Here is a 15,777-nt window from a genome sequence, read left to right on the forward strand (position 1 = left end):
CAGTGTCCACAAGTGTGTGCAGAAATTCAAAATCTCCCTTATCCACTAGTCACTTTGGTCACAGCTGTGCCATCGAGCCTGTCACATAGCGCTCAGATATTCATTGGGCCTCACACAATCCAAAAGTGTCCAGTGTCCACAAGTGTGTGCAGAAATTCAAAATCTCCCTTATCCACTAGTCACTTTGGTCACAGCTGTGCCATCGAGCCTGTCGCATAGCGCTCAGATATTCATTGGGCCTCACACAATCCAAAAGTGTCCAGTGTCCACAAGTGTCTGCTGAAATTTAAAATCTCCCTTATCCTCTAGTCACTTTGGTCACAGCTATGCCATCGAGCCTGTCACATAGTGCTCAGATATTCATTGGGCCTCACACAATCCAAAAGTGTCCAGTGTCCACAAGTGTGTGCAGAAATTCAAAATCTCCCTTATCCTCTAGTCACTTTGGTCACAGCTGTGCCATCGAGCCTATCACATAGCGCTCAGATATTCATTGGGCCTCACACAATCCAAAAGTGTCCAGTGTCCACAAGTGTGTGCAGAAATTCAAAATCTCCCTTATCCTCTAGTCACTTTGGTCACAGCTGTGCCATCGAGCCTGTCACATAGCGCTCAGATATTCATTGGGCCTCACACAATCCAAAAGTGTCCAGTGTCCACAAGTGTGTGCAGAAATTCAAAATCTCCCTTATCCTCTAGTCACTTTGGTCACAGCTGTGCCATCGAGCCTGTCACATAGCGCTCAGATATTCATTGGGCCTCACACAATCCAAAAGTGTCCAGTGTCCACAAGTGTGTGCAGAAATTCAAAATCTCCCTTATCCTCTAGTCACTTTGGTCACAGCTGTGCCATCGAGCCTGTCACATAGCGCTCAGATATTCATTGGGCCTCACACAATCCAAAAGTGTCCAGTGTCCACAAGTGTCTGCTGAAATTCAAAATCTCTCTTATCCTCTAGTCACTTTGGTCACAGCTGTGCCATCGAGCCTGTCACATAGTGCTCAGATATTCATTGGGCCTCACACAATCCAAAAGTGTCCAGTGTCCACAAGTGTCTGCAGAAATTCAAAATCTCCCTTATCCTCTAGTCACTTTGGTCACAGCTGTGCCATCGAGCCTGTCACATAGCGCTGAGATATTCATTGGGCCTCACACAATCCAAAAGTGTCCAGTGTCCACAAGTGTCTGCTGAAATTCAAAATCTATCCTCTAGTCACTTTGGTCACAGCTGTGCCATCGAGCCTGTCACATAGCGCTCAGATATTCATTGGGCCTCACACAATCCAAAAGTGTCCAGTGTCCACAAGTGTGTGCAGAAATTCAAAATCTCCCTTATCCTCTAGTCACTTTGGTCACAGCTGTGCCATCGAGCCTATCACATAGCGCTCAGATATTCATTGGGCCTCACACAATCCAAAAGTGTCCAGTGTCCACAAGTGTGTGCAGAAATTCAAAATCTCCCTTATCCTCTAGTCAGTTTGGTCACAGCTGTGCCATCGAGCCTGTCACATAGCGCTCAGATATTCATTGGGCCTCACACAATCCAAAAGTGTCCAGTGTCCACAAGTGTGTGCAGAAATTCAAAATCTCCCTTATCCTCTAGTCACTTTGGTCACAGCTGTGCCATCGAGCCTGTCACATAGCGCTCAGATATTCATTGGGCCTCACACAATCCAAAAGTGTCCAGTGTCCACAAGTGTCTGCTGAAATTCAAAATCTCCCTTATCCTCTAGTCACTTTGGTCACAGCTGTGACATCGAGCCTGTCACATAGCGCTCAGATATTCATTGGGCCTCACACAATCCAAAAGTGTCCAGTGTCCACAAGTGTGTGCAGAAATTCAAAATCTCCCTTATCCTCTAGTCACTTTGGTCACAGCTGTGCCATCGAGCTTGTCACATAGCGCTCAGATATTCATTGGGCCTCACACAATCCAAAAGTGTCCAGTGTCCACAAGTGTCTGCTGAAATTCAAAATCTCCCTTATCCTCTAGTCACTTTGGTCACAGCTGTGCCATCGAGCCTGTCACATAGCGCTCAGATATTCATTGGGCATCACACAATCCAAAAGTGTCCAGTGTCCACAAGTGTCTGCTGAAATTCAAAATCTCCCTTATCCTCTACTCACTTTGGTCACAGCTGTGCCATCGAACCTGTCACATAGCGCTCAGATATTCATTGGGCCTCACACAATCCAAAAGTGTCCAGTGTCCACAAGTGTGTGCAGAAATTCAAAATCTCCCTTATCCTCTAGTCACTTTGGTCATAGCTGTGCCATCGAGCCTGTCACATAGCGCTCAGATATTCATTGGGCCTCACACAATGCAAAAGTGTCCAGTGTCCACAAGTGTGTGCAGAAATTCAAAATCTCCCTTATCCTCTAGTCACTTTGCTCACAGCTGTGCCATCGAGCCTGTCACATAGCGCTCAGATATTCAATGGGCCTCACACAATCCAAAAGTGTCCAGTGTCCACAAGTGTCTGCTGAAATTCAAAATCTCCCTTATCCTCTAGTCACTTTGGTCACAGCTGTGCCATCGAGCCTGTCACATAGCGCTCAGATATTCATTGGGCCTCACACAATCCAAAAGTGTCCAGTGTCCACAAGTGTGTGCAGAAATTCAAAATCTCCCTTATCCTCTAGTCACTTTGCTCACAGCTGTGCCATCGAGCCTGTCACATAGCGCTCAGATATTCAATGGGCCTCACACAATCCAAAAGTGTCCAGTGTCCACAAGTGTCTGCAGAAATTCAAAATCTCCCTTATCCTCTAGTCACTTTGGTCACAGCTGTGCCATCGAGCCTGTCACATAGCGCTCAGATATTCATTGGGCCTCACACAATCCAAAAGTGTCCAGTGTCCACAAGTGTCTGCTGAAATTCAAAATCTCCCTTATCCTCTAGTCACTTTGGTCACAGCTGTGACATCGAGCCTGTCACATAGCGCTCAGATATTCATTGGGCCTCACACAATCCAAAAGTGTCCAGTGTCCACAAGTGTGTGCAGAAATTCAAAATCTCCCTTATCCTCTAGTCACTTTGGTCACAGCTGTGCCATCGAGCTTGTCACATAGCGCTCAGATATTCATTGGGCCTCACACAATCCAAAAGTGTCCAGTGTCCACAAGTGTCTGCTGAAATTCAAAATCTCTCTTATCCTCTAGTCACTTTGGTCACAGCTGTGCCATCGAGCCTGTCACATAGCGCTCAGATATTCATTGGGCCTCACACAATCCAAAAGTGTCCAGTGTCCACAAGTGTGTGCAGAAATTCAAAATCTCCCTTAGCCTCTAGTCACTTTGGTCACAGCTGTGCCTTCGAGCCTGTCACATAGCGCTCAGATATTCATTGGGCCTCACACAATCCAAAAGTGTCCAGTGTCCACAAGTGTGTGCAGAAATTCAAAATCTCCCTTGTCCTCTAGTCACTTTGGTCACAGCTGTGCCATCGAGCCTGTCACATAGCGCTCAGATATTCATTGGGCCTCACACAATCCAAAAGTGTCCAGTGTCCACAAGTGTCTGCTGAAATTCAAAATCTCCCTTATCCTCTAGTCACTTTGGTCACAGCTGTGCCATCGAGCCTGTCACATAGCGCTCAGATATTCATTGGGCCTCACACAATCCAAAAGTGTCCAGTGTCCACAAGTGTGTGCAGAAATTCAAAATCTCCCTAATCCTCTAGTAACTTTGGTCACAGCTGTGCCATCGAGCCTGTCACATAGCGCTCAGATATTCATTGGGCCTCACACAATCCAAAAGTGTCCAGTGTCCACAAGTGTGTGCAGAAATTCAAAATCTCCCTTATCCTCTAGTCACTTTGGTCACAGCTGTGCCATCGAGCCTGTGACATAGCGCTCAGATATTCATTGGGCCTCACACAATCCAAAAGTGTCCAGTGTCCACAAGTGTCTGCTGAAATTCAAAATCTCCCTTATCCTCTAGTCACTTTGGTCACAGCTGTGCCATCGAGCCTGTCACATAGCGCTCAGATATTCATTGGGCCTCACACAATCCAAAAGTGTCCAGTGTCCACAAGTGTCTGCTGAAATTCAAAATCTCCCTTATCCTGTAGTCACTTTGGTCACAGCTGTGCCATCGAGCCTGTCACATAGCGCTTAGATATTCTTTGGGCCTCACACAATCCAAAAGTGTCCAGTCTCCACAAGTGTCTGCTGAAATTCAAAATCTCCCTTATCCTCTAGTCACTTTGGTCACAGCTGTGCCATCGAGCCTGTCACATAGCGCTCAGATATTCATTGGGTCTCACACAATCCAAAAGTGTCCAGTGTCCACAAGTGTGTGCAGAAATTCAAAATCTCCCTTATCCTCTAGTCACTTTGGTCACAGCTGTGCCATTGAGCCTGTCACATAGCGCTCAGATATTGATTGGGCCTCACACAATCCAAAAGTGTCCAGTGTCCACAAGTGTTTGCAGAAATTCAAAATCTCCCTTATCCTCTAGTCACTTTGGTCACAGTTGTGCCATCGAGCCTGTCACATAGCGCTCAGATATTCATTGGGCCTCACACAATCCAAAAGTGTCCAGTGTCCACAAGTGTGTGCAGAAATTCAAAATCTCCCTTATCCTCTAGTCACTTTGGTCACAGCTGTGCCATCGAGCCTGTCACATAGCGCTCAGATATTCATTGGGCCTCACACAATCCAAAAGTGTCCAGTGTCCACAAGTGTGTGCAGAAATTCAAAATCTCCCTTATCCTCTAGTCACTTTGGTCACAGCTGTGCCATCGAGCCTGTCACATAGCGCTCAGATATTCATTGGGCCTCACACAATCCAAAAGTATCCAGTGTCCACAAGTGTCTGCTGAAATTCAAAATCTATCCTCTAGTCACTTTGGTCACAGCTGTGCCATCGAGCCTGTCACGTAGCGCTCAGATATTCATTGGGCCTCACTCAATCCAAAAGTGTCCAGTGTCCACAAGTGTGTGCAGAAATTCAAAATCTCTCTTATCCTCTAGTCACTTTGGTCACAGCTGTGCCATCGAGCCTGTCACATAGCGCTCAGATATTCATTGGGCCTCACACAATCCAAAAGTGTCCAGTGTCCACAAGTGTCTGCTGAATTTCAAAATCTCCCTTATCCTCTAGTCACTTTGGTCACAGCTGTGCCATCGAGCCTGTCACATAGCGCTCAGATATTCATTGGGCCTCACACAATCCAAAAGTGTCCAGTGTCCACAAGTGTCTGCTGAAATTCAAAATCTCCCTTATCCTCTAGTCACTTTGGTCACAGCTGTGCCATCGAGCCTGTCACATAGCGCTCAGATATTCAGTGGGCCTCACACAATCCAAAAGTGTCCATTGTCCACAAGTGTGTGCAGAAATTCAAAATCTCCCTTATCCTCTAGTCACTTTGGTCACAGCTGTGCCATCGAGCCTGTCACATAGCGCTCAGATATTCATTGGGCCTCACACAATACAAAAGTGTCCAGTGTCCACAAGTGTGTGCAGAAATTCAAAATCTCCCTTATCCTCTATTCACTTTGGTCACAGCTGTGCCATCGAGCTTGTCACATAGCGCTCAGATATTCATTGGGCCTCACACAATCCAAAAGTGTCCAGTGTCCACAAGTGTCTGCTGAAATTCAAAATCTCCCTTATCCTCTAGTCACTTTGGTCACAGCTGTGCCATCGAGCCTGTCACATAGCGCTCAGATATTCATTGGGCCTCACACAATCCAAAAGTGTCCAGTGTCCACAAGTGTGTGCAGAAATTCAAAATCTCCCTTATCCACTAGTCACTTTGGTCAAAGCTGTGCCGTCGAGCCTGTCGCATAGCGCTCAGATATTCATTGGGCCTCACACAATCCAAAAGTGTCCAGTGTCCACAAGTGTGTGCAGAAATTCAAAATCTCCCTTATCCTCTAGTCACTTTGGTCACAGCTGTGCCATCAAGCCTGTCACATAGCGCTCAGATATTCATTGGGCCTCACACAATCCAAAAGTGTCCAGTGTCCACAAGTGTCTGCTGAAATTCAAAATCTCCCTTATCCTCCAGTCACTTTGATCACAGCTGTGCCATCGAGCCTGTCACATAGCGCTCAGATATTCATTGGGCGTCACACAATCCAAAAGTGTCCAGTGTCCACAAGTGTGTGCAGAAATTCAAAATCTCCCTTATCCTCTAGTCACTTTGGTCACAGCTGTGCCATCGAGCCTGTCACATATCGCTCAGATATTCATTGGGCCTCACACAATCCAAAAGTGTCCAGTGTCCACAAGTGTGTGCAGAAATTCAAAATCTCCCTTATCCTCTAGTCAGTTTGGTCACAGCTGTGCCATCGAGCCTGTCACATAGCGCTCAGATATTCATTGGGCCTCACACAATCCAAAAGTGTCCAGTGTCCACAAGTGTGTGCAGAAATTCAAAATCTCCCTTATCCTCTAGTCACTTTGGTCACAGCTGTGCCATCGAGCCTGTCACATAGCGCTCAGATATTCATTGGGCCTCACACAATCCAAAAGTGTCCAGTGTCCACAAGTGTGTGCAGAAATTCAAAATCTCCCTTATCCTCTAGTCAGTGTGGTCACAGCTGTGCCATCGAGCCTGTCACATAGTGCTTAGATATTCATTGGGCCTCACACAATCCAAAAGTGTCCAGTGTCCACAAGTGTCTGCTGAAATTCAAAATCTCCCTTATCCTCTAGTCACTTTGGTCACAGCTGTGCCATCGAGCCTGTCACATAGCGCTCAGATATTCATTGGGCCTCACACAATCCAAAAGTGTCCAGTGTCCACAAGTGTGTGCAGAAATTCAAAATCTCCCTTATCCTCTAGTCACTTTAGTCACAGCTGTGCCATCGAGCCTGTCACATAGCGCTCAGATATTCATTGGGCCTCACACAATCCAAAAGTGTCCAGTGTCCACAAGTGTCTGTTGAAATTCAAAATCTCCCTTATCCTCTAGTCACTTTGGTCACAGCTGTGCCATCGAGCCTGTCACATAGCGCTCAGATATTCATTGGGCCTCACACAATCCAAAAGTGTCCAGTGTCCACAAGTGTGTGCAGAAATTCAAAATCTCCCTTATCCACTAGTCACTTTGGTCACAGCTGTGCCATCGAGCCTGTCACATAGCGCTCAGATATTCATTGGGCCTCACACAATCCAAAAGTGTCCAGTGTCCACAAGTGTGTGCAGAAATTCAAAATCTCCCTTATCCACTAGTCACTTTGGTCACAGCTGTGCCATCGAGCCTGTCGCATAGCGCTCAGATATTCATTGGGCCTCACACAATCCAAAAGTGTCCAGTGTCCACAAGTGTCTGCTGAAATTTAAAATCTCCCTTATCCTCTAGTCACTTTGGTCACAGCTATGCCATCGAGCCTGTCACATAGTGCTCAGATATTCATTGGGCCTCACACAATCCAAAAGTGTCCAGTGTCCACAAGTGTGTGCAGAAATTCAAAATCTCCCTTATCCTCTAGTCACTTTGGTCACAGCTGTGCCATCGAGCCTATCACATAGCGCTCAGATATTCATTGGGCCTCACACAATCCAAAAGTGTCCAGTGTCCACAAGTGTGTGCAGAAATTCAAAATCTCCCTTATCCTCTAGTCACTTTGGTCACAGCTGTGCCATCGAGCCTGTCACATAGCGCTCAGATATTCATTGGGCCTCACACAATCCAAAAGTGTCCAGTGTCCACAAGTGTGTGCAGAAATTCAAAATCTCCCTTATCCTCTAGTCACTTTGGTCACAGCTGTGCCATCGAGCCTGTCACATAGCGCTCAGATATTCATTGGGCCTCACACAATCCAAAAGTGTCCAGTGTCCACAAGTGTGTGCAGAAATTCAAAATCTCCCTTATCCTCTAGTCACTTTGGTCACAGCTGTGCCATCGAGCCTGTCACATAGCGCTCAGATATTCATTGGGCCTCACACAATCCAAAAGTGTCCAGTGTCCACAAGTGTCTGCTGAAATTCAAAATCTCTCTTATCCTCTAGTCACTTTGGTCACAGCTGTGCCATCGAGCCTGTCACATAGTGCTCAGATATTCATTGGGCCTCACACAATCCAAAAGTGTCCAGTGTCCACAAGTGTCTGCAGAAATTCAAAATCTCCCTTATCCTCTAGTCACTTTGGTCACAGCTGTGCCATCGAGCCTGTCACATAGCGCTGAGATATTCATTGGGCCTCACACAATCCAAAAGTGTCCAGTGTCCACAAGTGTCTGCTGAAATTCAAAATCTATCCTCTAGTCACTTTGGTCACAGCTGTGCCATCGAGCCTGTCACATAGCGCTCAGATATTCATTGGGCCTCACACAATCCAAAAGTGTCCAGTGTCCACAAGTGTGTGCAGAAATTCAAAATCTCCCTTATCCTCTAGTCACTTTGGTCACAGCTGTGCCATCGAGCCTATCACATAGCGCTCAGATATTCATTGGGCCTCATACAATCCAAAAGTGTCCAGTGTCCACAAGTGTGTGCAGAAATTCAAAATCTCCCTTATCCTCTAGTCAGTTTGGTCACAGCTGTGCCATCGAGCCTGTCACATAGCGCTCAGATATTCATTGGGCCTCACACAATCCAAAAGTGTCCAGTGTCCACAAGTGTGTGCAGAAATTCAAAATCTCCCTTATCCTCTAGTCACTTTGGTCACAGCTGTGCCATCGAGCCTGTCACATAGCGCTCAGATATTCATTGGGCCTCACACAATCCAAAAGTGTCCAGTGTCCACAAGTGTCTGCTGAAATTCAAAATCTCCCTTATCCTCTAGTCACTTTGGTCACAGCTGTGACATCGAGCCTGTCACATAGCGCTCAGATATTCATTGGGCCTCACACAATCCAAAAGTGTCCAGTGTCCACAAGTGTGTGCAGAAATTCAAAATCTCCCTTATCCTCTAGTCACTTTGGTCACAGCTGTGCCATCGAGCTTGTCACATAGCGCTCAGATATTCATTGGGCCTCACACAATCCAAAAGTGTCCAGTGTCCACAAGTGTCTGCTGAAATTCAAAATCTCCCTTATCCTCTAGTCACTTTGGTCACAGCTGTGCCATCGAGCCTGTCACATAGCGCTCAGATATTCATTGGGCATCACACAATCCAAAAGTGTCCAGTGTCCACAAGTGTCTGCTGAAATTCAAAATCTCCCTTATCCTCTACTCACTTTGGTCACAGCTGTGCCATCGAACCTGTCACATAGCGCTCAGATATTCATTGGGCCTCACACAATCCAAAAGTGTCCAGTGTCCACAAGTGTGTGCAGAAATTCAAAATCTCCCTTATCCTCTAGTCACTTTGGTCATAGCTGTGCCATCGAGCCTGTCACATAGCGCTCAGATATTCATTGGGCCTCACACAATGCAAAAGTGTCCAGTGTCCACAAGTGTGTGCAGAAATTCAAAATCTCCCTTATCCTCTAGTCACTTTGCTCACAGCTGTGCCATCGAGCCTGTCACATAGCGCTCAGATATTCAATGGGCCTCACACAATCCAAAAGTGTCCAGTGTCCACAAGTGTCTGCTGAAATTCAAAATCTCCCTTATCCTCTAGTCACTTTGGTCACAGCTGTGCCATCGAGCCTGTCACATAGCGCTCAGATATTCATTGGGCCTCACACAATCCAAAAGTGTCCAGTGTCCACAAGTGTGTGCAGAAATTCAAAATCTCCCTTATCCTCTAGTCACTTTGCTCACAGCTGTGCCATCGAGCCTGTCACATAGCGCTCAGATATTCAATGGGCCTCACACAATCCAAATGTGTCCAGTGTCCACAAGTGTCTGCAGAAATTCAAAATCTCCCTTATCCTCTAGTCACTTTGGTCACAGCTGTGCCATCGAGCCTGTCACATAGCGCTCAGATATTCATTGGGCCTCACACAATCCAAAAGTGTCCAGTGTCCACAAGTGTCTGCTGAAATTCAAAATCTCCCTTATCCTCTAGTCACTTTGGTCACAGCTGTGACATCGAGCCTGTCACATAGCGCTCAGATATTCATTGGGCCTCACACAATCCAAAAGTGTCCAGTGTCCACAAGTGTGTGCAGAAATTCAAAATCTCCCTTATCCTCTAGTCACTTTGGTCACAGCTGTGCCATCGAGCTTGTCACATAGCGCTCAGATATTCATTGGGCCTCACACAATCCAAAAGTGTCCAGTGTCCACAAGTGTCTGCTGAAATTCAAAATCTCTCTTATCCTCTAGTCACTTTGGTCACAGCTGTGCCATCGAGCCTGTCACATAGCGCTCAGATATTCATTGGGCCTCACACAATCCAAAAGTGTCCAGTGTCCACAAGTGTGTGCAGAAATTCAAAATCTCCCTTAGCCTCTAGTCACTTTGGTCACAGCTGTGCCTTCGAGCCTGTCACATAGCGCTCAGATATTCATTGGGCCTCACACAATCCAAAAGTGTCCAGTGTCCACAAGTGTGTGCAGAAATTCAAAATCTCCCTTGTCCTCTAGTCACTTTGGTCACAGCTGTGCCATCGAGCCTGTCACATAGCGCTCAGATATTCATTGGGCCTCACACAATCCAAAAGTGTCCAGTGTCCACAAGTGTCTGCTGAAATTCAAAATCTCCCTTATCCTCTAGTCACTTTGGTCACAGCTGTGCCATCGAGCCTGTCACATAGCGCTCAGATATTCATTGGGCCTCACACAATCCAAAAGTGTCCAGTGTCCACAAGTGTGTGCAGAAATTCAAAATCTCCCTAATCCTCTAGTAACTTTGGTCACAGCTGTGCCATCGAGCCTGTCACATAGCGCTCAGATATTCATTGGGCCTCACACAATCCAAAAGTGTCCAGTGTCCACAAGTGTGTGCAGAAATTCAAAATCTCCCTTATCCTCTAGTCACTTTGGTCACAGCTGTGCCATCGAGCCTGTGACATAGCGCTCAGATATTCATTGGGTCTCACACAATCCAAAAGTGTCCAGTGTCCACAAGTGTGTGCAGAAATTCAAAATCTCCCTTATCCTCTAGTCACTTTGGTCACAGCTGTGCCATTGAGCCTGTCACATAGCGCTCAGATATTGATTGGGCCTCACACAATCCAAAAGTGTCCAGTGTCCACAAGTGTTTGCAGAAATTCAAAATCTCCCTTATCCTCTAGTCACTTTGGTCACAGCTGTGCCATCGAGCCTGTCACATAGCGCTCAGATATTCATTGGGCCTCACACAATCCAAAAGTGTCCAGTGTCCACAAGTGTGTGCAGAAATTCAAAATCTCCCTTATCCTCTAGTCACTTTGGTCACAGCTGTGCCATCGAGCCTGTCACATAGCGCTCAGATATTCATTGGGCCTCACACAATCCAAAAGTGTCCAGTGTCCACAAGTGTGTGCAGAAATTCAAAATCTCCCTTATCCTCTAGTCACTTTGGTCACAGCTGTGCCATCGAGCCTGTCACATAGCGCTCAGATATTCATTGGGCCTCACACAATCCAAAAGTATCCAGTGTCCACAAGTGTCTGCTGAAATTCAAAATCTATCCTCTAGTCACTTTGGTCACAGCTGTGCCATCGAGCCTGTCACGTAGCGCTCAGATATTCATTGGGCCTCACTCAATCCAAAAGTGTCCAGTGTCCACAAGTGTGTGCAGAAATTCAAAATCTCTCTTATCCTCTAGTCACTTTGGTCACAGCTGTGCCATCGAGCCTGTCACATAGCGCTCAGATATTCATTGGGCCTCACACAATCCAAAAGTGTCCAGTGTCCACAAGTGTCTGCTGAATTTCAAAATCTCCCTTATCCTCTAGTCACTTTGGTCACAGCTGTGCCATCGAGCCTGTCACATAGCGCTCAGATATTCATTGGGCCTCACACAATCCAAAAGTGTCCAGTGTCCACAAGTGTCTGCTGAAATTCAAAATCTCCCTTATCCTCTAGTCACTTTGGTCACAGCTGTGCCATCGAGCCTGTCACATAGCGCTCAGATATTCATTGGGCCTCACACAATCCAAAAGTGTCCAGTGTCCACAAGTGTGTGCAGAAATTCAAAATCTCCCTTATCCACTAGTCACTTTGGTCACAGCTGTGCCGTCGAGCCTGTCGCATAGCGCTCAGATATTCATTGGGCCTCACACAATCCAAAAGTGTCCAGTGTCCACAAGTGTGTGCAGAAATTCAAAATCTCCCTTATCCTCTAGTCACTTTGGTCACAGCTGTGCCATCGAGCCTGTCACATAGCGCTCAGATATTCATTGGGCCTCACACAATCCAAAAGTGTCCAGTGTCCACAAGTGTGTGCAGAAATTCAAAATCTCCCTTATCCTCTAGTCACTTTGGTCACAGCTGTGCCATCGAGCCTGTCACATAGCGCTCAGATATTCATTGGGCCTCACACAATCCAAAAGTGTCCAGTGTCCACAAGTGTGTGCAGAAATTCAAAATCTCCCTTATACTCTAGTCACTTTGGATACAGCTGTGCCATCGAGCCTGTCACATAGCGCTCAGATATTCATTGGGCCTCACACAATCCAAAAGTGTCCAGTGTCCACAAGTGTCTGCTGAAATTCAAAATCTCTCTTATCCTCTAGTCACTTTGGTCACAGCTGTGCCATCGAGCCTGTCACACAGTGCTCAGATATTCATTGAGCCTCACACAATCCAAAAGTGTCCAGTGTCCACAAGTGTGTGCTGAAATTCAAAATCTCCTTTATCCTCTAGTCACTTTGGTCACAGCTGTGCCTTCGAGCCTGTCACATAGCGCTCAGATATTCATTGGGCCTCACACAATCCAAAAGTGTCCAGTGTCCACAAGTGTCTGCTGAAATTCAAAATCTCCCTTATCCTCTAGTCACTTTGGTCACAGCTGTGCCATCGAACCTGTCACATAGCGCTCAGATATTCATTGGGCCTCACACAATCCAAAAGTGTCCAGTGTCCACAAGTGTGTGCAGAAATTCAAAATCTCCCTTATCCTCTAGTCACTTTGGTCACAGCTGTGCCATCGAGCCTGTCACATAGCGCTCAGATATTCATTGGGCCTCACACAATCCAAAAGTGTCCAGTGTCCACAAGTGTCTGCTGAAATTCAAAATCTCCCTTATCCTCTAGTCACTTTGGTCACAGCTGTGCCATCGAGCCTGTCACATAGCGCTCAGATATTCATTGGGCCTCACACAATCCAAAAGTGTCCAGTGTCCACAAGTGTGTGCAGAAATTCAAAATCTCCCTTATCCACTAGTCACTTTGGTCACAGCTGTGCCGTCGAGCCTGTCGCATAGCGCTCAGATATTCATTGGGCCTCACACAATCCAAAAGTGTCCAGTGTCCACAAGTGTGTGCAGAAATTCAAAATCTCCCTTATCCTCTAGTCACTTTGGTCACAGCTGTGCCATCGAGCCTGTCACATAGCGCTCAGATATTCATTGGGCCTCACACAATCCAAAAGTGTCCAGTGTCCACAAGTGTGTGCAGAAATTCAAAATCTCCCTTATCCTCTAGTCACTTTGGTCACAGCTGTGCCATCGAGCCTGTCACATAGCGCTCAGATATTCATTGGGCCTCACACAATCCAAAAGTGTCCAGTGTCCACAAGTGTGTGCAGAAATTCAAAATCTCCCTTATACTCTAGTCACTTTGGATACAGCTGTGCCATCGAGCCTGTCACATAGCGCTCAGATATTCATTGGGCCTCACACAATCCAAAAGTGTCCAGTGTCCACAAGTGTCTGCTGAAATTCAAAATCTCTCTTATCCTCTAGTCACTTTGGTCACAGCTGTGCCATCGAGCCTGTCACATAGTGCTCAGATATTCATTGAGCCTCACACAATCCAAAAGTGTCCAGTGTCCACAAGTGTGTGCTGAAATTCAAAATCTCCTTTATCCTCTAGTCACTTTGGTCACAGCTGTGCCATCGAGCCTGTCACATAGCGCTCAGATATTCATTGGGCCTCACACAATCCAAAAGTGTCCAGTGTCCACAAGTGTGTGCAGAAATTCAAAATCTCCCTTATCCTCTAGTCACTTTGGTCACAGCTGTGCCTTCGAGCCTGTCACATAGCGCTCAGATATTCATTGGGCCTCACACAATCCAAAAGTGTCCAGTGTCCACAAGTGTCTGCTGAAATTCAAAATCTCCCTTATCCTCTAGTCACTTTGGTCACAGCTGTGCCATCGAACCTGTCACATAGCGCTCAGATATTCATTGGGCCTCACACAATCCAAAAGTGTCCAGTGTCCACAAGTGTGTGCAGAAATTCAAAATCTCCCTTATCCTCTAGTCACTTTGGTCACAGCTGTGCCATCGAGCCTGTCACATAGCGCTCAGATATTTATTGGGCCTCACACAATCCAAAAGTGTCCAGTGTCCACAAGTGTGTGCAGAAATTCAAAATCTCCCTTATCCTCTAGTCACTTTGGTCACAGCTGTGCCATCGAGCCTGTCACATAGCGCTCAGATATTCATTGGGCCTCACACAATCCAAAAGTGTCCAGTGTCCACAAGTGTCTGCTGAAATTCAAAATCTCACTTATCCTCTAGTCACTTTGGTCACAGCTGTGCCATCGAGCCTGTCACATAACGCTTAGATATTCATTGGGCCTCACACAATCCAAAAGTGTCCAGTCTCCACAAGTGTCTGCTGAAATTCAAAATCTCCCTTATCCTCTAGTCACTTTGGTCACAGCTGTGCCATCGAGCCTGCCACATAGCGCTCAGATATTCATTGGGCCTCACACAATCCAAAAGTGTCCAGTGTCCACAAGTGTCTGCTGAAATTCAAAATCTCCCTTATCCTCTAGTCACTTTGGTCACAGCTGTTCCATCGAGCCTGTCACATAGCGCTCAGATATTCATTGGGCATCACACAATCCAAAAGTGTCCAGTGTCCACAAGTGTCTGCTGAAATTCAAAATCTCCCTTATCCTCTACTCACTTTGGTCACAGCTGTGCCATCGAACCTGTCACATAGCGCTCAGATATTCATTGGGCCTCACACAATCCAAAAGTGTCCAGTGTCCACAAGTGTGTGCAGAAATTCAAAATCTCCCTTATCCTCTAGTCACTTTGGTCATAGCTGTGCCATCGAGCCTGTCACATAGCGCTCAGATATTCATTGGGCCTCACACAATGCAAAAGTGTCCAGTGTCCACAAGTGTGTGCAGAAATTCAAAATCTCCCTTATCCTCTAGTCACTTTGCTCACAGCTGTGCCATCGAGCCTGTCACATAGCGCTCAGATATTCAATGGGCCTCACACAATCCAAAAGTGTCCAGTGTCCACAAGTGTCTGCTGAAATTCAAAATCTCCCTTATCCTCTAGTCACTTTGGTCACAGCTGTGCCATCGAGCCTGTCACATAGCGCTCAGATATTCATTGGGCCTCACACAATCCAAAAGTGTCCAGTGTCCACAAGTGTGTGCAGAAATTCAAAATCTCCCTTATCCTCTAGTCACTTTGCTCACAGCTGTGCCATCGAGCCTGTCACATAGCGCTCAGATATTCAATGGGCCTCACACAATCCAAAAGTGTCCAGTGTGCACAAGTGTCTGCAGAAATTCAAAATCTCCCTTATCCTCTAGTCACTTTGGTCACAGCTGTGCCATCGAGCCTGTCACATAGCGCTCAGATATTCATTGGGCCTCACACAATCCAAAAGTGTCCAGTGTCCACAAGTGTCTGCTGAAATTCAAAATCTCCCTTATCCTCTAGTCACTTTGGTCACAGCTGTGACATCGAGCCTGTCACATAGCGCTCAGATATTCATTGGGCCTCACACAATCCAAAAGTGTCCAGTGTCCACAAGTGTGTGCAGAAATTCAAAATCTCCCTTATCCTCTAGTCACTTTGGTCACAGCTG

The sequence above is a fragment of the Dendrobates tinctorius genome, unplaced genomic scaffold (genome assembly GCF_039654945.1).
Source record: "Dendrobates tinctorius isolate UK_male_01 unplaced genomic scaffold, ASM3965494v1 ptg000064l, whole genome shotgun sequence".
NCBI classification, from domain to species: domain Eukaryota; kingdom Metazoa; phylum Chordata; class Amphibia; order Anura; family Dendrobatidae; genus Dendrobates; species Dendrobates tinctorius.